Here is a 21129-nt window from a genome sequence, read left to right on the forward strand (position 1 = left end):
AACATAATAGTGTGAGAGTCCAGTCCATAGTGGATCTAACATAATAGTGAGAGTCCAGTCCATAGTGGATCTAACATAATAGTGTGTGAGTCCAGTCCATAGTGGATCTAACATAATAGTGTGAGAGTCTAGTCCATAGTGGATCTAACATAATAGTGTGAGAGTCCAGTCCAAAGTGGATCTAACATAATAGTGAGAATCCAGTCCATAGTGGATCTAACATAATAGTGTGAGAGTCCAGTCCATAGTGGATCTAACATAATAGTGAGAGTCCAGTCCATAGTGGATCTAACATAATAGTGTGAGAGTCCAGTCCATAGTGGATCTAACATAATAGTGTGAGAGTCCAGTCCATAGTGGATCTAACATTATAGTGTGAGAGTCCAGTCCATAGTGGATCTAACATAATAGTGTGAGAGTCCAGTCCAAAGTGGATCTAACATAATAGTGTGAGAGTCCAGTCCATAGTGGATCTAACATAATAGTGAGAGTCCAGTCCATAGTGGATCTAACATAATAGTGAGAGTCCAGTCCATAGTGGATCTAACATAATAGTGTGAGAGTCCAGTCCATAGTGGATCTAACATAATAGTGTGAGAGTCCAGTCCATAGTGGATCTAACATAATAGTGTGAGAGTCCAGTCCATAGTGGATCTAACACAATACTGTGAGAGTCCAGTCAATAGTGGATCTAACATAATAGTGTGAGAGTCCAGTCCATAGTGGATCTAGCATAATAGTGAGAGTCCAGTCTATAGTGGATCTAGCATAATAGTGAGAGTCCAGTCCATAGTGGATCTAACATAATAGTGTGAGAGTCCAGTCCATAGTGGATCTAACATAATAGTGTGAGTCCAGTCCATAGTGGATCTAACATAATAGTGTGAAAGTCCAGTCCATAGTGGATCTAACATAATATTGTGAGAGTCCAGTCCATAGTGGATCTAACATAATACTGTGAGAGTCCAGTCCATAGTGGATCTAACATAATAGTGTGAGAGTCCAGTCCATAGTGGATCTAACATAATACTGTGAGAGTCCAGTCCATAGTGGATCTAACATAATATTGTGAGAGTCCAGTCCATAGTGGATCTAACATAATAGTGAGAGTCCAGTCCATAGTGGATCTAACATAATAGTGAGAGTCCAGTCCATAGTGGATCTGACATAATAGTGAGAGTCCAGTCCATAGTGGATCTAACATAATAGTGAGAGTCCAGTCCATAGTGGATCTAACATAATAGTGTGAGAGTCCAGTCCATAGTGGATCTAACATAATAGTGAGAGTCCAGTCCATAGTGGATCTAACATAATAGTGTGTGAGTCCAGTCCATAGTGGATCTAACATAATAGTGTGAGAGTCCAGTCCATAGTGGATCTAACATAATAGTGTGAGAGTCCAGTCCATAGTGGATCTAACATAATAGTGAGAGTCCAGTCCATAGTGGATCTAACATAATAGTGTGTGAGTCCAGTCCATTGTGGATCTAACATAATAGTGTGAGAGTCCAGTCCAAAGTGGATCTAACATAATAGTGAGAATCCAGTCCATAGTGGATCTAACATAATAGTGTGAGAGTCCAGTCCATAGTGGATCTAACATAATAGTGAGAGTCCAGTCCTTAGTGGATCTAACATAATAGTGTGAGAGTCCAGTCCATAGTGGATCTAACATAATATTGCCAGAGTCCAGTCCATAGTGGATCTAACATAATACTGTGAGAGTCCAGTCCATAGTGGATCTAACATAATAGTGTGAGAGTCCAGTCCATAGTGGATCTAGCATAATAGTGAGAGTCCAGTCCATAGTGGATCTAGCATAATAGTGAGAGTCCAGTCCATAGTGGATCTAACATAATAGTGTGAGAGTCCAGTCCATAGTGGATCTAACATAATAGTGTGAGAGTCCAGTCCATAGTGGATCTAACATAATAGTGAGAGTCCCGTCCATAGTGGATCTAACATAATAGTGTGAGAGTCCAGTCCATAGTGGATCTAACGTAATAGTGAGAGTCCAGTCCAAAGTGGATCTAACATAATAGTGAGAGTCCAGTCCATAGTGGATCTAACATAATAGTGAGAGTCCAGTCCATAGTGGATCTAACATAATAGTGTGAGAGTCCAGTCCATAGTGGATCTAACATAATAGTGTGAGAGTCCAGTCCATAGTGGATCTAACATAATAGTGTGAGAGTCCAGTCCATAGTTGATCTAACATAATAGTGAGAGTCCAGTCCATAGTGGATCTAACATAATAGTGTGAGAGTCCAGTCCATAGTGGATCTAACATGATAGTGTGATAGTCCAGTCCAAAGTGGATCTAAGATAATAGTGAGAGTCCAGTCCATAGTGGATCTAACATAATATTGTGAGAGTCCAGTCCATAGTGGATCTAACATAATAGTGAGAGTCCAGTCCATAGTGGATCTAACATAATAGTGTGAGAGTCCAGTCCATAGTGGATCTAACATAATAGTGAGAGTCCAGTCCATAGTGGATCTAACATAATAGTGTGAGAGTCCAGTCCATAGTGGATCTAACATAATAGTGTGAGAGTCCAGTCCATAGTGGATCTAACATAATAGTGTGAGAGTCCAGTCCATAGTTGATCTAACATAATAGTGTGAGAGTCCAGTCCATAGTGGATCTAACATAATAGTGAGAGTCCAGTCCATAGTGGATCTAACATAATAGTGTGAAAGTCCAGTCCATAGTGGATCTAACATAATAGTGTGAGAGTCCAGTCCATAGTGGATCTAACATAATAGTGAGAGTCCAGTCCATAGTGGATCTAACATAATAGTGTGAGAGTCCAGTCCATAGTGGATCTAACATAATAGTGTGAGAGTCCAGTCCATAGTGGATCTAACATAATAGTGTGAGAGTCCAGTCCATAGTTGATCTAACATAATAGTGTGAGAGTCCAGTCCATAGTGGATCTAACATAATAGTGAGAGTCCAGTCCATAGTGGATCTAACATAATAGTGTGAAAGTCCAGTCCATAGTGGATCTAACATAATAGTGTGAGAGTCCAGTGCATAGTGGATTTAACATAATACTGTGAGAGTCCAGTCCATAGTGGATCTAACATAATAGTGTGAGAGTCCAGTTCATAGTGGATCTAACATAATAGTGTGAGAGTCCAGTCCATAGTGGATCTAACATAATAGTGAGAGTCCAGTCCATAGTGGATCTAACATAATAGTGTGTGTGTCCAGTCCATAGTGGATCTAACATAATAGTGTGAGAGTCTAGTCCATAGTGGATCTAACATAATAGTGTGAGAGTCCAGTCCAAAGTGGATCTAACATAATAGTGAGAATCCAGTCCATAGTGGATCTAACATAATAGTGTGAGAGTCCAGTCCATAGTGGATCTAACATAATAGTGAGAGTCCAGTCCATAGTGGATCTAACATAATAGTGTGAGAGTCCAGTCCATAGTGGATCTAACATAATAGTGTGAGAGTCCAGTCCATAGTGGATCTAACATAATAGTGTGAGAGTCCAGTCCAAAGTGGATCTAACATAATAGTGTGAGAGTCCAGTCCATAGTGGATCTAACATAATAGTGAGAGTCCAGTCCATAGTGGATCTAACATAATAGTGAGAGTCCAGTCCATAGTGGATCTAACATAATAGTGTGAGAGTCCAGTCCATAGTGGATCTAACATAATAGTGTGAGAGTCCAGTCCATAGTGGATCTAACATAATAGTGTGAGAGTCCAGTCCATAGTGGATCTAACATAATACTGTGAGAGTCCAGTCCATAGTGGATCTAACATAATAGTGTGAGAGTCCAGTCCATAGTGGATCTAGCATAATAGTGAGAGTCCAGTCTATAGTGGATCTAGCATAATAGTGAGAGTCCAGTCCATAGTGGATCTAACATAATAGTGTGAGAGTCCAGTCCATAGTGGATCTAACATAATAGTGTGAGTCCAGTCCATAGTGGATCTAACATAATAGTGTGAAAGTCCAGTCCATAGTGGATCTAACATAATATTGTGAGAGTCCAGTCCATAGTGGATCTAACATAATACTGTGAGAGTCCAGTCCATAGTGGATCTAACATAATAGTGTGAGAGTCCAGTCCATAGTGGATCTAGACGGTGAGCTGACATGAGAAAAAGTGCCTAGAAAATGAATTTCGCTCCCACGTCTAAGCACAACTTGTTCAATGCATTTTTGCATAGATAATACCCTTCTGGACTTTGGGTTAAAAGTTCAGAACATGATACCTAGCCAAATTTTGTCACAAGCCAGAAATGTATATAGAGGTAAATCACAAAAAACGAAAATCTTGTGCTGCAGTTTTGGCTTGTAAAATATGTCTTATTCATTTTGGCAACACAAAATCTTTCTCAAATATCATAAATACATATACCTAACATCTGAAACAAATATTGGTGCCTTAGTATACTCATATGTGAATTTAGATCATGAAATGTAGCAAATTTCTTAAAAAACGATTCAACTGAAGTGATTTGCCCCAGCACAATGAAGCACACACTTATTAAATTTAGCTAAAAGCTTATGTATCATACATTAAAAAAATGTCACAACCTTCTATGTAATCAAAGGTACAAAAGAAGTAACACACCGTGGCCAAAAGTGGCTTAAAATCTAGCAAAATATTACCATGCACCCCAAAACTGGAATAAGGCAAAAATGGACAAGATTAAAATAGATGCAGTAAAGGCCCAAATTGGTATAAAATATGATAAATATTTATTAAAGTAGCAAATTGTTTCACAGCATGTGTCATTTATACCCCCCCCCCCCCCCCCCCCCACACACACACACACACACAAACACACACAAAAGACCAAAACAAATTTGAAAAAAAAGGTAATACAGACATTATTTAAGCTTTACCGTTAAAATGGCAGTGTGGCATCTCGATAATCAAACATCTTGATAAAGAAACAAAAGTGGCAAATTTTACATGGTGACATGGTGCGTAATTACTCATCAATATCACTTTCATCTGTGTCATCATCCCATGCACCTCTTTCTTCTGTTTCCTTTGAAACATTTCCACAGTTCTGGCAGTGACATAAATCAGTACAAGACATTTTTGCAGACATACATGAACATCTTTCTGTTTCACATTTGCTTGTCTTGCAACCACAGTGGACTACCTGCAGCACACTATCTGGGGCAGGATTTCTAGTCATCCATCTTACTGTTAACTCCCCATCCTCAATGTACCATCCATTGCCAATGGGTGAAGGGGCACACATCATACCAGTCAGGGAATGTCGCATTACTGCTGCTTGGTAGTTTGCCCTTTTGCAGTGTTGGTGGAGGGCATCACTTGTTGGGGGAATGGACAGTTCTGGCAAAGCTGACGATGCCATACAGAATGCTTTGTATCTTGCATCGTTCACGTCTTTGGCAGATGCCTGTCCATACAGGTGGCACACATATTTGCTCAGTGTTTTGAACGTAGACTGGTCAAGGTTAAAACTGCTGCCCAGATTTGAGAACGCAGTCAGGTATTCCAGTAAATGTTTCAAAAATGTTTGAAAAGGTAGCACATCCCAAAATTAAGACTAGTAGGACAAAATACTCACATTTCACTTGATTTATTGCTCACATCAAAAAAGAGGAACGCTTACGCGTTTCGGCACATGGCCTTCGTCAGAGCGTAAGCGTTCCTCTTTTTTGATGTGAGCAATAAATCAAGTGAAATGTGAGTATTTTGTCCTACTAGTCTTAATTTTGGGATGTGCTACCTTTTCAAACATTTTTGAAACATTTACTGGATTACTTTTTTTGGGGTTTGGCACTCCATCTTGAATCACATTGAGAAGCGCAATCTCCTTTTTGAAGCAGTCAGGTATTCGTCTTTCTGACAAGCAAGAGAAAATGTCTTCCTTTTGCCCTTGCCATGAAAGGCACTGGTCGAGTCACAACCTGTGAAGGTATGGATGCCAATGAGTGCAGAACAAACACTGTTGCCAAGAGCTGCTGCCACCTTAGCCACGTCTATGATCCTCGTTCTGTTGCCTACTCCCGTGAAAAAATACAAGCTACACTGTAAAGCTCTTTGAAGACTTACAGCAATCACTGCCACATCAGTGTCAGGGCTTTTGATGACAACAGTTTGATGTTCTTGTGCAGCATGCTGTGCATGTAAAAACACCCTAGTGTCACATTCCTCATGGTCACATGTCAGTTCGTGAACAGCACTGACAGTTTGTGAACCCTCTTTCACAGTAACACAGTGACACAGTTCTCCATGTGCTATGTACAAGCTGAAGTCCCTGCCCAAAATGGGCAGGGAATGGGGGGATGGGTGGGGCTTCCTTTTCTAGGCCAGTGGTTCTCAAACTTTTAAATTCCAAGGTCTCCCCTTAACTCTGACAGTGTATAAATGGTCCATTTGGTTATTACAAAGTAACAACACATTCTTTCAATCCTACGCTATGTACTGTAACATTATTACTATAGATTCACACACGTGTGTGTGTGTGTGTGTGTGTGTGTGTGTGTGTGTGTGTGTGTGTGTGTGTGTGTGTGTGTGTGTGTGTGTGTGTGTGTGTGTGTGTGTGTGTGTGTGTGTGTGTGTGTGTGTCACATACCTGCCGACACGGTTTCTGCTTGTGTGAGTTGATCCCTCTGGCGTTTTCCTCCCACACGAGTGTACTTTTCCACTTTTTGACAAATTATACAGATGGCTGGCAGGACGGGGCCGGCAGAAGCAACGGGCAAACCTGAACGAGATCGAAGTTTCTTTCGGGAGTTTCAGACGTGCCTGCTGACTGACCTGCGGCTGCAGATGGTTCTCCCACCGCCCGTGCGGTCCTTTTCTCGGCATAAAACAATGCAGATTTATCTGTAAAACGTCGGTAGCATGTTGCGTGAAACCCAGCGTCGTCAGGAATAGCGTCAAAATCTACATCCGAGCAATGTTTATAGATTTCTGCCAGATGCTTGTTCTGGTCTTGCAGACAAAGCCACTGTTTTAAATAGTTTCTGTATGTGTCCCACCGTGTCCGAGTGAAGTGCTGGACGTCCTCATTGTTCACAGATGAAAGATGCATATAGCATCTTTTATTTTCCTCTTTACGCACTTTTTTTCTAACTTTTGAGGTCTTTCGTTCCTCTTCACTCTCGGATGTTGTCGTCGCCATAGCAGGTATGTTGTTAGAATAAAGCTGCTACCTGATTGGTCCATGTGACCAAAACCGCGCCACTCCCCACTAGATATCACTGCGCCTCACTGAAAAATAGTACCGGCTTTCAACACCGATTACACAAAATGGGCTAGGTGTCAATTTCCGAACTTTTGGTATCTTACTTACTACCAGTAAATCTATTTTATGAAGTAAAAATGATGTTGTGCCGTTGGTGTGGGAGCGAAACTGAACGATATGAGCCTTGACCACAGGCACTAATCTAACATAATACTGTGAGAGTCCAGTCCATAGTGGATCTAACATAATATTGTGAGAGTCCAGTCCATAGTGGATCTAACATAATAGTGAGAGTCCAGTCCATAGTGGATCTAACATAATAGTGAGAGTCCAGTCCATAGTGGATCTGACATAATAGTGAGAGTCCAGTCCATAGTGGATCTAACATAATAGTGTGAGAGTCCAGTCCATAGTGGATCTAACATAATAGTGAGAGTCCAGTCCATAGTGGATCTAACATAATAGTGTGTGAGTCCAGTCCATAGTGGATCTAACATAATAGTGTGAGAGTCCAGTCCATAGTGGATCTAACATAATAGTGTGAGAGTCCAGTCCATAGTGGATCTAACATAATAGTGAGAGTCCAGTCCATAGTGGATCTAACATAATAGTGTGTGAGTCCAGTCCATTGTGGATCTAACATAATAGTGTGAGAGTCCAGTCCAAAGTGGATCTAACATAATAGTGAGAATCCAGTCCATAGTGGATCTAACATAATAGTGTGAGAGTCCAGTCCATAGTGGATCTAACATAATAGTGAGAGTCCAGTCCATAGTGGATCTAACATAATAGTGTGAGAGTCCAGTCCATAGTGGATCTAACATAATATTGTGAGAGTCCAGTCCATAGTGGATCTAACATAATACTGTGAGAGTCCAGTCCATAGTGGATCTAACATAATAGTGTGAGAGTCCAGTCCATAGTGGATCTAGCATAATAGTGAGAGTCCAGTCCATAGTGGATCTAGCATAATAGTGAGAGTCCAGTCCATAGTGGATCTAACATAATAGTGTGAGAGTCCAGTCCATAGTGGATCTAACATAATAGTGAGAGTCCAGTCCATAGTGGATCTAACATAATAGTGAGAGTCCAGTCCATAGTTGATCTAACATAATAGTGAGAGTCCAGTCCATAGTTGATCTAACATAATAGTGAGAGAGTCCAGTTCATAGTGGATCTAACATAATAGTGTGAGAGTCCAGTCCATAGTGGATCTAACATAATAGTGAGAGTCCAGTCCATAGTGGATCTAACATAATAGTGTGTGAGTCCAGTCCATAGTGGATCTAACATAATAGTGTGAGAGTCTAGTCCATAGTGGATCTAACATAATAGTGTGAGAGTCCAGTCCAAAGTGGATCTAACATAATAGTGAGAATCCAGTCCATAGTGGATCTAACATAATAGTGTGAGAGTCCAGTCCATAGTGGATCTAACATAATAGTGAGAGTCCAGTCCATAGTGGATCTAACATAATAGTGTGAGAGTCCAGTCCATAGTGGATCTAACATAATAGTGTGAGAGTCCAGTCCATAGTGGATCTAACATTATAGTGTGAGAGTCCAGTCCATAGTGGATCTAACATAATAGTGTGAGAGTCCAGTCCAAAGTGGATCTAACATAATAGTGTGAGAGTCCAGTCCATAGTGGATCTAACATAATAGTGAGAGTCCAGTCCATAGTGGATCTAACATAATAGTGAGAGTCCAGTCCATAGTGGATCTAACATAATAGTGTGAGAGTCCAGTCCATAGTGGATCTAACATAATAGTGTGAGAGTCCAATCCATAGTGGATCTAACATAATAGTGTGAGAGTCCAGTCCATAGTGGATCTAACATAATACTGTGAGAGTCCAGTCAATAGTGGATCTAACATAATAGTGTGAGAGTCCAGTCCATAGTGGATCTAGCATAATAGTGAGAGTCCAGTCTATAGTGGATCTAGCATAATAGTGAGAGTCCAGTCCATAGTGGATCTAACATAATAGTGTGAGAGTCCAGTCCATAGTGGATCTAACATAATAGTGTGAGTCCAGTCCATAGTGGATCTAACATAATAGTGTGAAAGTCCAGTCCATAGTGGATCTAACATAATATTGTGAGAGTCCAGTCCATAGTGGATCTAACATAATACTGTGAGAGTCCAGTCCATAGTGGATCTAACATAATAGTGTGAGAGTCCAGTCCATAGTGGATCTAACATAATACTGTGAGAGTCCAGTCCATAGTGGATCTAACATAATATTGTGAGAGTCCAGTCCATAGTGGATCTAACATAATAGTGAGAGTCCAGTCCATAGTGGATCTAACATAATAGTGAGAGTCCAGTCCATAGTGGATCTGACATAATAGTGAGAGTCCAGTCCATAGTGGATCTAACATAATAGTGAGAGTCCAGTCCATAGTGGATCTAACATAATAGTGTGAGAGTCCAGTCCATAGTGGATCTAACATAATAGTGAGAGTCCAGTCCATAGTGGATCTAACATAATAGTGTGTGAGTCCAGTCCATAGTGGATCTAACATAATAGTGTGAGAGTCCAGTCCATAGTGGATCTAACATAATAGTGTGAGAGTCCAGTCCATAGTGGATCTAACATAATAGTGAGAGTCCAGTCCATAGTGGATCTAACATAATAGTGTGTGAGTCCAGTCCATTGTGGATCTAACATAATAGTGTGAGAGTCCAGTCCAAAGTGGATCTAACATAATAGTGAGAATCCAGTCCATAGTGGATCTAACATAATAGTGTGAGAGTCCCGTCCATAGTGGATCTAACATAATAGTGAGAGTCCAGTCCATAGTGGATCTAACATAATAGTGTGAGAGTCCAGTCCATAGTGGATCTAACATAATATTGTGAGAGTCCAGTCCATAGTGGATCTAACATAATACTGTGAGAGTCCAGTCCATAGTGGATCTAACATAATAGTGTGAGAGTCCAGTCCATAGTGGATCTAGCATAATAGTGAGAGTCCAGTCCATAGTGGATCTAGCATAATAGTGAGAGTCCAGTCCATAGTGGATCTAACATAATAGTGTGAGAGTCCAGTCCATAGTGGATCTAACATAATAGTGTGAGAGTCCAGTCCATAGTGGATCTAACATAATAGTGTGAGAGTCCAGTCCATAGTGGATCTAACATAATAGTGTGAGAGTCCAGTCCATAGTGGATCTAACATAATAGTGAGAGTCCAGTCCGTAGTGGATCTAACATAATAGTGAGAGTCCAGTCCATAGTTGATCTAACATAATAGTGAGAGTCCAGTCCATAGTTGATCTAACATAATAGTGAGAGTCCAGTCCATAGTTGATCTAACATAATAGTGAGAGTCCAGTCCATAGTGCAGACCTGGGCATTGTACGGCCCGCGGGCCGCATCCGGCCCTTTGCGCATCCCTGTCCGGCCCGCGTGAGGCCAATCATAAATTACAAAATAAATTTCAAAAAGTATCTCTGTCGAGTGTGCAATACAACGGTGCTGCTTTTGTTTTGAAAAGCGTTATTTGTATTACTTCCGTGTGGACGTATGCGCGTGTGCGATTGTGAGTGAATTGAACGGCGCAATTTTACAAATTACAAAATAAAGTTTAAAAAACATCTATGTCGTGCGCGCAATACAAATGTGCTGCTTTTATTTTGAAATGTGTTATTTATGCCGTATGTCCGGGGAGAACCTGTGAGTGAAGGTGCATAGAGACAAGTGATGAGACGCTAAAAAAAGAAAAGTTGATGACGAATGGCGTGTTTTCAACAAGACATGGACTGCCAAGTATTTCTTTACATAAATTAATGGTAAAGCCGTGTGCTTAATTTGTGGTACACAGCTTGCTGTGTTTAAAGAATATCATTTTAATCTCCACTACACGAAGAAACACGAGGGAAAATACCGGAATGTGTCTGATGAAGCGCGCGCAAGGGAGGCTGATGCGTTGATGGTATAACTGCAAACCCAACAAGGACTTTTTGCCAAATTTCACACCCCCAGAGATGCAGCCGTCAGGACAAGTTTCGTAATTTCTCAAAAAAGCGCCAGAAAAAGGTTTATTGGAGGTCTCAAGGTTGGCAAGTATGTGTCAAGGATTACATGTCGGTCACATTGCTAGACATATCGAACTATCTGGTGCTCCAGACGTCATTCCACACCACAAAACAGATGAAAACTTGGCAAAGCATGGAGGTCTACAACTTCTTAATGTGTGGGCTGGGTGAAGGACATTGGTAATAAATCATGTAATACTGATAACTTTGGTCACTACCATAGTGTGATAACATGTCCATACCCTTTTGTCTCCCGCACTGAAGTACCCTCTCCTTTGTGTTCTTCTTATGCGTGTGTAGTTTCCCACCTTGTCACTTCGGCAAGTTGTACGGACTCATACAAGGTCTGGGAGCAATCTTCTCCTTACTGCAGTACGCCTGCTTCGCTTTGGTGGAATCAGTTCTGGAAGGAGATCCCTTATACGTGAGTATCTTCTGACCATACAGGATGTCAGTTTGCTTCACGGATCAAGGAGGGCTGTGGCTTCACCACAAAGCAGATTACAAATCGGTGACAAAATCTCCCATGTGACTGCAGGTGAACATCGCTCTGACGCTGCTCATCCTGTTCTCCTTCATTCACCCCCTCGTTGTCTTTCTGCACTGTCGAAACCTTCAATCCCAGCGAGTCAAAGAACTTGAACAGCAATAAAAGTTACCAAGTATATTGGTAGTATTTACACTCTTTTTATTGTCGGGCTGCAAACTCTGACTGGCTAAGTTTCGTCCGATCTTTACATTATAATTACAAACCCCAAAAGCAGTGAAGTTGTCACGTTGTGTAAATGGTAAATAAAAACAGAATACAATGGTTTTCAAATCCTTTTCAACCTATATTCAATTGAATAGACTGCAAAGACAAGATATTTAATGTTCACACTGGAAAACGTTGTTATTTTTTGCAACTATTAGCTCATTTGAAAGTTGATGCCTGCAACATGTTTCAAAAAAGCTGGCACAAGTGGCAAAAAAGACTGAGAAAGTTGAGGAATGCTCATCAAACGGATCTCGACTGCCTCCCTTGATCCTCGACCCCCGCTCTGGACACGGACCTCTTGACACCTCTCTCTGCCCCGCGGACCTCTCTTGGATCACAGACCCCTTTTGCCTATAGCCCCTTTGGATTTGTGTACTTCCTCATCCAACAATTATGGTAATACTCAACAGCTAATTATTTATACACATAGTCTTCCACCATACACCCCTTTTGGATCTAGTTCACACACGCCATTCCCTTGATTTATATTATATTGTTTGTTATTATATATTTATATATATATATATATATATATATATATATATATATATATATATATAATAAGTCATAGGGCAACATCGCCCTCTTGTGGAACTGTGTCATCACAACTCCTTCCTGCAAACACAACACAAACACTTATTTGGAACATCCCACAGGTGAACGGGCTCATTGGAAACAGGTGGGTGCCATGATTGGGTATAAAAGCAGCTTCCTTGAAATGCTCAGTCATTCACAAACAAGAATGGGGCGAGGGCCACCCCTTTGTGAACAAATGCGTGAGCAAATTGTCCAACAGTTTAAGAACAACCTTTCTCAACCAGCTATTGCAAGGAATTTAGTGATTTCACCATCTACGGTCCGTAATATCATCAAACGATTCAGAGAATCTGGAGAAATCACTGAAATGTAAGGGGCAATGCCCATGACCTGTGATCCCTCGGGCGGTACTGCATCAAAAACCGACATCAGTGTGTAAAGGATATCACCACATGGGCTCAGGAACACTTCAGAAAACCACTGTCAGTAACTACAGTTTGTCGCTACATCTGCAAGTGCAAGTTAAAACTCTACTATGCATAGAGCTAACTAGAGTGGGAAGCCAGATGAGCATTGAAGACTTCTACAACCAGCTGCAAGAGGTCACTGATCAGTCACCAAATAATTACAAATTAGTTACTGGAATGCTAAGGTTGGCGAGGATGCTCGAGCGCAGTGGACAGGAACTTATGGACAATCCTACAACAAGGTAATGTTGGGATATATTATGTTGGGATATAATTAAGATAATGAAGGATGGATTAAGAAATGTTTAATATATATATGCTTAGAATAGGCCATGCAACTAATCATATCCTCTAAGTTCCAGTTGAAACTGGGTCCAACTTCAAGCATACGCACATTCACTCTTATCACCCACATTCTTGCCACTGTTGATGTGGCTTCTTTGCCGAGGTCTGAAGGACAACACCAGATATGAAGTCGGAGTCCAGGAAGGAGAAGGCAGAGGAAGATTCCACGCCTGGAAGCAGACACCTCATTGCATATTCATACATTGTGTTATATATTGTAAGAGCGCGAGGGGAAGGGCGCGTTCGGACAGCCCTGTGTAAGTCGCCCGTATTCAATGCTACTAGGGACAGATAGCTCTCAGACAAATTGTATTACAAACGTAGAATTGTATCCAATGGGGAATAAATACTTCTGATTTTAAGTTTACACATCGTGTCCTCTTTAAACATATTCTGGCTCCAGATTAAACGAATACGACGACAGTAACAAACCACAGACTACTCGTTTTTGCTGGCGTTACCAACCTGAATTAGCGAACACTCTTGGCTTCCCACAAGAATTCAAGGAGATACACTTGGCGCAGTCCTGATGTCCAACATCAAAACCACATCGATAACATCATAGTCCGCAAACGCTTCCGAGCCGGGGTCAAAGCAGCACACCTCGTACGGGGCGGGTATTGGAAGTGACCACCATCTGATGATGGCGACATTCATAGGGCGCTTAAAGAAGATCCTTAAACCAAAGATGATGAGATGTGGTTCAATCTTGATGAACTGAAGGGCCCAATAATAAGAGGAATTTTAGGCAATGGTTGGAGGGAAATGTGCACCTCTGACAGTCCTTGACGAGAGACGCTTCCACCTGAATTCGGCAATTGAAACATTCAACACTGCAACTGTTGAAACATCCATCCATCTTCAACCGCTTATCCGGAATCGGGCGTGGGGACAACAGCTCTATCAGAGACCCCCAGACTTCCCTCTCCAGAGCAACATTAGCAACTTCCTCATGGGGAATCCCGAAGCGTTCCCAGGCCAGAGAGGAGATGTAATCCCCACATCTGGTCCTTGGCGACATTCAGCGGACGCTTAAAGAAGATCCCTAAACCAAAGATGATGAGATGTGGTTCAATCTTGATTAACTGAAGGGCCCAATAATAAGAGAGGAATTTTAGGCAATGGTTGGAGTGAAATTTGCACCTCTGACAGTACTTGACGAGTGACGCTTCCACCTGAATTCGGCAATTGAAACATTCAACAATGCAACTGTTGAAACATCCATCCATCTTCAACCGCTTATCCGGAATCGGGTCGTGGGGACAACAGCTCTATCAGAGACCCCCAGACTTCCCTCTCCAGAGCAACATTAGCAACTACCTCCTGGGTAATCCCAAAGCGTTCCCAGGCCAGAGAGGAGATGTAATCCCCCCATCTGGTCCTTGGCCTGCCGCGGGGTCTCCCAGTGGGACGTGCAACTAGGACCTCCCTAGGGAGACGCTCGTGAGGCATACGCACGAGATGCCCGAACCACCTAAGCTGGCTCCTTTCCAAGCGAAGGAGCAGCGGCTCTACTCCGAGTCTCTCTCGGGTGACTGAACTTCTCACCCTATCTCTAAGGGAGATGCCAGCCACCCTTCTGAGGAAACTCATTTCGGCCACTTGTATCCGCGATCTTATTCTTTCGGTCATGACCCAAACTTCATGACCATAGGTGAGAGTAGGAATGTAGATAGCTCGGTAGACTGATAGCTTTGCCTTCTGGCTCAGCTCTCGTTTGGTCACAACAGTGCGGCAGAGAGACTGCAATACTGCCCCAGCTGCTCCGATTCTCCGGCTGATTTCCTTCTCCATCTTTCCCTCACTCGTGAACAAGACCCAGAGATACTTAAACTCCTCCACCTGGGACAGAGTCTCGTTCTCTGCCTGTTGAAACAGTCAGATATATATTAAAACACCAGCGCACGAAGAAACCATGAGTCACGACTTGTATTGTTAGCGAGGAGAATTGAAGAACGGGAAAGGAGACCCAGAAGAAGCCAAGAGGTATGACGAAGAAAACAAGTCAGAAGATAATGGACCGCACACGCTTCACTATATATCGCGTCAGCCAATAAAGAGTCTCCCTGGTGGGCTCTGCTTACCCATCCTTTCTCTAAATCCTGTGGTTGGATCTGGAGGTTTTGACCGCCACGAAGACAAATGAGTTTGTCTTCTGGGGTTTTATTTATTAAAATACTTAATTATAAGGCACAGAAAGCACGCAGACATACTTTTTTTTTTCTCCAGAAATGATTACTGTTACGATATACTGTACTATGCTAATATGATTTTTTTTTTTTAGTTAAAGGATATAACTTAGGTACCTGAGCTTTAAGTGTCCATCTCTGCTTTTGGGTCCTATTCTGGCTTAAGCTGTTCGTAAGACCATGGACCATCTCATCGCAAAGAAACAAGCCCAGGGCTCCTACTAATTCAGCGTTATGGTGAGTTGTATTTTTCATGCACTTATTTCTGCTGTTTTAATCTGCCACACGTGGAAGGCTGGTCCGTGACAATAATGCTTAAATTTAACCAGCCCCAAGAAAGTTAGAGACTTCACTATTAAAGTGGGTGTTATCACCAGGAAAGATGAGGTCACCTACCTAGGTTCCATACTAGACGCTAACTTTTCCTGTGATAAAATGGCAACCAAGGTAATCAAAAAGGTCAACCAATGAACAAGATTTCTCTACAGAATCTCCTCTCTGGTCAACAAAAGCACCATGAAGATTCTAGCGGGAACTCTCATTCAACCCTTTTTTGGTTACGCATGCACCTCCTGGTACCCTAGCACCTCTAAAACCCTCAAATCTAGACTCTAAACATCCCAGTACAAGCTAGTCAGGTTACTTCTAGACCTCCACCCCAGATCCCACCTCACTCCTACCCACTTCTCCAAAGTGGGCTGGCTCAGGGTGGAGGACAGAGTAAAACAACTTGCACTGAACCTAGTCTATTACATTTGCTACACCTCCCTGATACCGAAGTACATGTCAAACTACTTCCAGAACGTAAATGACCGCCATAACCACAACACCAGGGGGAGCTCCACTAACCATGTTAAACCCAGATTCCGATCTAACAAAGGTCTTAACTCATTCTCCTTCTATGCCACATCAATATGGAATGCACTCCCAACAGGTGTAAAAGAAAGTGCATCTCTATCCTCCTTCAAAACCGCACTAAAAGAACACCTCCAGGCAGCTACAACCCTAGCCTAACCCCCTCCCGCACCACATCCCACCTCCCTGGATTGTAAATAATCAAATGTATTTACTTGTTCTTATGCTTTCTGAGCTCACTATGTTCACCGCTCGCTGTACATATCCTACCAAGTCAGACCTACACTGTTACAATGTCCATTTCTCAGATGATAAACTTGTATGATGACTGGAGTATGCTGATAGCAACCTAACCTAACCCCACCCCCCTCCACATCCCTCCCCCCAGATTGTAAATAATTCAATGTGTATACTCTGATGATTAACTTGTGTGATGACTGTATTATGCTTATAGTATACAGTATATTTGTACCATGAATTGATTAACGTGGACCCCGACTTAAACAAGTTGAAAAACTTATTCGGGTGTAAATTGAGAGCTTTGCCTTCCGGCTCAACTCCTTCTTCACCACAACGGATCGATACAGCGTCCGCATTACTGAAGACGCCGCACCGATCTGCCTGTCGATCTCACGATCCACTCTTCCCTCACTCGTGAACAAGACTTCGAGATACTTGAACTCCTCCAACTCCTCCATTTTTAGGTCTATTGTTTTAATGCCTGGCCGGCGATGGACTGACACACCCTCCGCCATCCACCGCTAGCACGCCATCCACGTAATGGCCACCCCTGATATTAACTCATTTAAAATAAACCTTCCCAGGCACTTGAGGATGTCTTGAGTTAAAAAGAATGTGTTTAAATTAGGGCTGTCAAAATCCCTCAAAAACAGAAAGGGTCGATCATGTTTGTATTTATTGGCGAACACGTGCCGCTACTTGTGTGTTGGTCTGTCGGTGTGTGCACTTCTGTGGTTTCCACAGCACATGCAGCTGTCCGGCCCGTTGGACTGCCCCTATGTCACCGAAAATCTATTTTGGGGACATGTGTTGTTACAAAGGTCAGATAAAGAAGCAAAGGCATCCCAGCAGAGCAGGGAGGAGAGAAGGTGTCGGGTAGAAGGAGCAGAGACTCACATCACTTACACACACACACACATCACTTACACACACACAACAAAGCGTGCGAACAGAGAGACGGGACAGCGCGGACAGGATCGACTTTGTTAGATCAATCTCTACTCTCAAGGCGTTCTATCGGCGTAATGGACGGAGATGCAGAGAGAACCCGGCGAACGGACACAGGCGGCGACAAGACGGTACTTTTGGCCTCTTTAACTCTTCGTCGGAAATGTAAATGTCTTGTTTGCCTTCATCATCCTCACTGACAGGACTGTATTTCAAAGTCAACCACTTTTAACAAACCCAAACCAGACTAATGTTCTAGAACATCCATCCATCTTCTTCCGCTTATCCGAGGTCGGGTCGTGGGGGCGGCAGCCTAAGTAGGGAAGCCCAGACTTCCCTCTCCCCAGCCGCTTAGTCCAGCTCTTCCCAGGGGGATCCCGAGGCGTTCCCAGGCCAGCCGGGAGACATAGTCTTCCTGACGTGTCCTGGGTCTTCCCCGTGGCCTCCTACCGGTCGGACGTGCCCTAAACACCTCGGGTGGCATCCAGACCAGATGCCCGAACCACCTCATCTGGCTCCTCTCCATGTGGAGGAGCAGCGGCTTTACTTTGAGTTCCTCCCGGATGACAGAGCTTCTCACCCTATCCCCGGCGGAGGAAACCCGTGTACCCGTGATCTTGTCCTTTCGGTCATAACCCAAAGCTCATGACCATAGGTGAGGATGGGAACGTAGATCGACCGGTATATTGAGAGCTTTGCCTTCCGACTCAGCTCCTTCTTCACCACAACGGATCGATACAGCGTCCGCATTACTGAAGACGCCGCACCGATCCGCCTGTCGATCTCACGATCCACTCTTCCCTTACTCGTGAACAAGATTCCGAGGTACTTGAACTCCTCCACTTGGGGCAGGGTCTCCTCCCCAACCCAGAGATGGCACTCCACCCTTTTCCGGTTTGAGAATAGTGATTCTCAAACTGCTGTAGTGGTGGTACACTGGCTACATCTAGTGGTCAGTCGAATATTTGATTCATCATATAAGTCAGGATCGTGAGCTGCCGGTCAATCGCCAGCCAGGCATTAAAAGAAATAGACCTAAAAATGTGCGATCATCAATCTTCACCAAGACGTCACTTTGGTCACTTGATTGACATTCACGGCACCCGAGGGTCTTGTGAGACTGCCAGATCATTATTAAGAAAAAATGACCGACAGTAAAGCGAGAAACACTTTTTTATTTCAACAGACTCTCGCGCCGTACCTGCCGTCAACACTCTAAAGACCGACCGCACAGTTCCTGTCTTCACAATAAAAGCCCTGCCTAATCCTGCCTGCGCTAACAAAATAAGAGTCTCAGAAAAGCTAGCATGTACAAGCTAGCAAGCTTGAGTTAGAGTGCTTTATCTTCCTACACTTAAACACAGTGTTGTTAATCAAACTGTGTGTAATGTACACTGTCCAAAAATATACTAGTTAAATTAAACCTCTGACTTGTTTTTAATGACTACTTGGGCCTACTACGCATCTGTATTTAACGTTGGTCATTATGGTGGTACATGGAGAGCCAAGGGTTTTCTGAGGTGAAAACAGTGAAGTGAAGTGAATTATATTTATCTGGCGCTTTTCTGTAGTGACTCAAAGCACTTTTGCATAGTGAATCAATCAATCAATCAATCAATGTTTATTTATACAGCCCATAAATCACAAGTGTCTCAAAGGGCTGCACAAGCCACAACGACATCCTCGGTTCAGACCCCACATCAGGGCAAGGAAAAACTCAAAACCCAGTGGGACGTCGATGTGAATAACTATGAGAAACCTTGGAGAGGACCGCAGATGTGGGTTACTGTACAGATAAATATATTGCACTTTCTCACATGCGTCCACGTTTATGGATGTATGTTATATTGTCTTTTTTATTCCAGCGAGTTAATCTATTTTGGGGGGAGTTGAGGGGATCATTTAATTATGATGCGTTCAAGAGTCTTACGGCTTGAGGGAAGAAGCTGTTACAGAACCTGGAGGTTCTGCTTTGGAGGCTGCGGAACCTCTTTCCAGAGTCCAGCAGTGAAAACAGTCCTTGGTGGGGTTGGGAGGAGTCTTTGCAGATTTTCTGAGCCCTGGTCAGGCAGCGGCTTTTTGCAATCTCCTGGATAGGAGGAAGAGGAGTCATGATAATCTTTTCCGCCGTCCTCACCACTCTCTGGAGAGACTTCCAGTCTGAGGCACTGCAGGCTCCAGTCCAGACAGAGATGCAGTTGGTCAGTAGACTCTCTATAGTGCCTCTGTAGAATGTGCTGAGAATGGGGGGAGGGAGCTGTGCTCTTTTCATCCCACGCAAAAAGTGCATGCGCTGCTGAGCTCTTTTTACAAGAGCTCCGGTGTGTAGGGACCAGGTCATATTGTCAGTTATCTGCACCCCCAGGAACTTGGTGCTGCTTACCATCTCCACCACTGTGCCGTTGACGAAGAGTGGAGCGTGGCTGGACTGGTGCTTCCTGAAGTCGACGATGATCTCCTTGGTCTTGACGACATTCAGGACCAGGTTGTTGGTTCTGCACCAGTCAACCAGATGTTGCACTTCTTCCCTGTAGTCCATGTCGTTGTTGTCACGGATGAGGCCCACTACTGTCGTGTCGTCCACATACTTCACAATGTGGTTGGTAGTGGACCTGGCGCAGCAGTCATGGGTCATCAACGTGGACTCAGGACGCAGCCCTGGGGGGAGCTGGTGCTCTGGGAGATGGCACTGGAGGTGTTGTTGCCCACTCTCACAGATTGGGGTCTGTCTGTGAGGAAGTCAAGCAGCCAGTTGCATAGGGGGGTACTGAATCCAAGGGGGGCCAGTTTGCTCACCAAATGCTGCGGGATGATGGTGTTGAATGCTGAGCTGAAGTCCAGAAACAATGTATGTATATATGTATATATATATGTATATATGTATGTATATATAACCTAATCATATTGTTTCTTCAATTTAAAAATAGCTGACCGTTTTTTTCCCCCTTCTCTGGGATTATATTCCCAGTTTTGATCTCGGACGTTTGGTCACTTATAGCATATAAGAATATTCTACTACTGTTAAACAAATTATGAATAATAAAACATGCCAAAACATGCGCCCTTTATCATAGCTACACGTCTGACGAAAAAGCGGGTGAAAATCAGTGGTATTCAGTGAGGTAAGATGAATGAAATGCGCTGACAGTTCATTGCTCCCGCCAAATGAATTGCACTGAGTGGAGCGGATCACCACTCCAAGATGGCGGCCCCGCGTCTCGTCAGCGCCAGTAGGCAGTAGCGCTCCATGCTGCGTACCCTTAGAACAGGGGTCACCAACGCGGTGCCCGCGGGCACCAGGTCGCCCGTAAGGACCAGATGAGTAGCCCGCTGGCCTGTTCTAAAAATAGCTCAAATAGCAGCACTTACCAGTGAGCTGCCTCTATTTTTTAAATTTTATTTATTTACTAGCAAGCTGGTCTCGCTTTGCCTGACATTTTTAATTCTAAGAGAGACAAAACTCAAATAGAATTTGAAAATCCAAGAAAATATTTTAAAGACTTGGTCTTCACTTGTTTAAATAAATTCATTATTTTTTTTACTT

The 21129-nt window shown here is 43.1% G+C and overlaps 1 pseudogene; it reads left to right on the plus strand.

Annotated features, from left to right (window-relative positions):
* The window catches only part of LOC133648150 (equilibrative nucleobase transporter 1-like), a 65354-nt pseudogene extending 53311 nt beyond the window's left edge, over positions 1-12043 (plus strand).
* The last annotated feature ends 9086 nt before the right edge of the window (positions 12044-21129 follow it).

This window comes from Entelurus aequoreus, linkage group LG04 (assembly GCF_033978785.1).
Source record: "Entelurus aequoreus isolate RoL-2023_Sb linkage group LG04, RoL_Eaeq_v1.1, whole genome shotgun sequence".
Taxonomy (NCBI): domain Eukaryota; kingdom Metazoa; phylum Chordata; class Actinopteri; order Syngnathiformes; family Syngnathidae; genus Entelurus; species Entelurus aequoreus.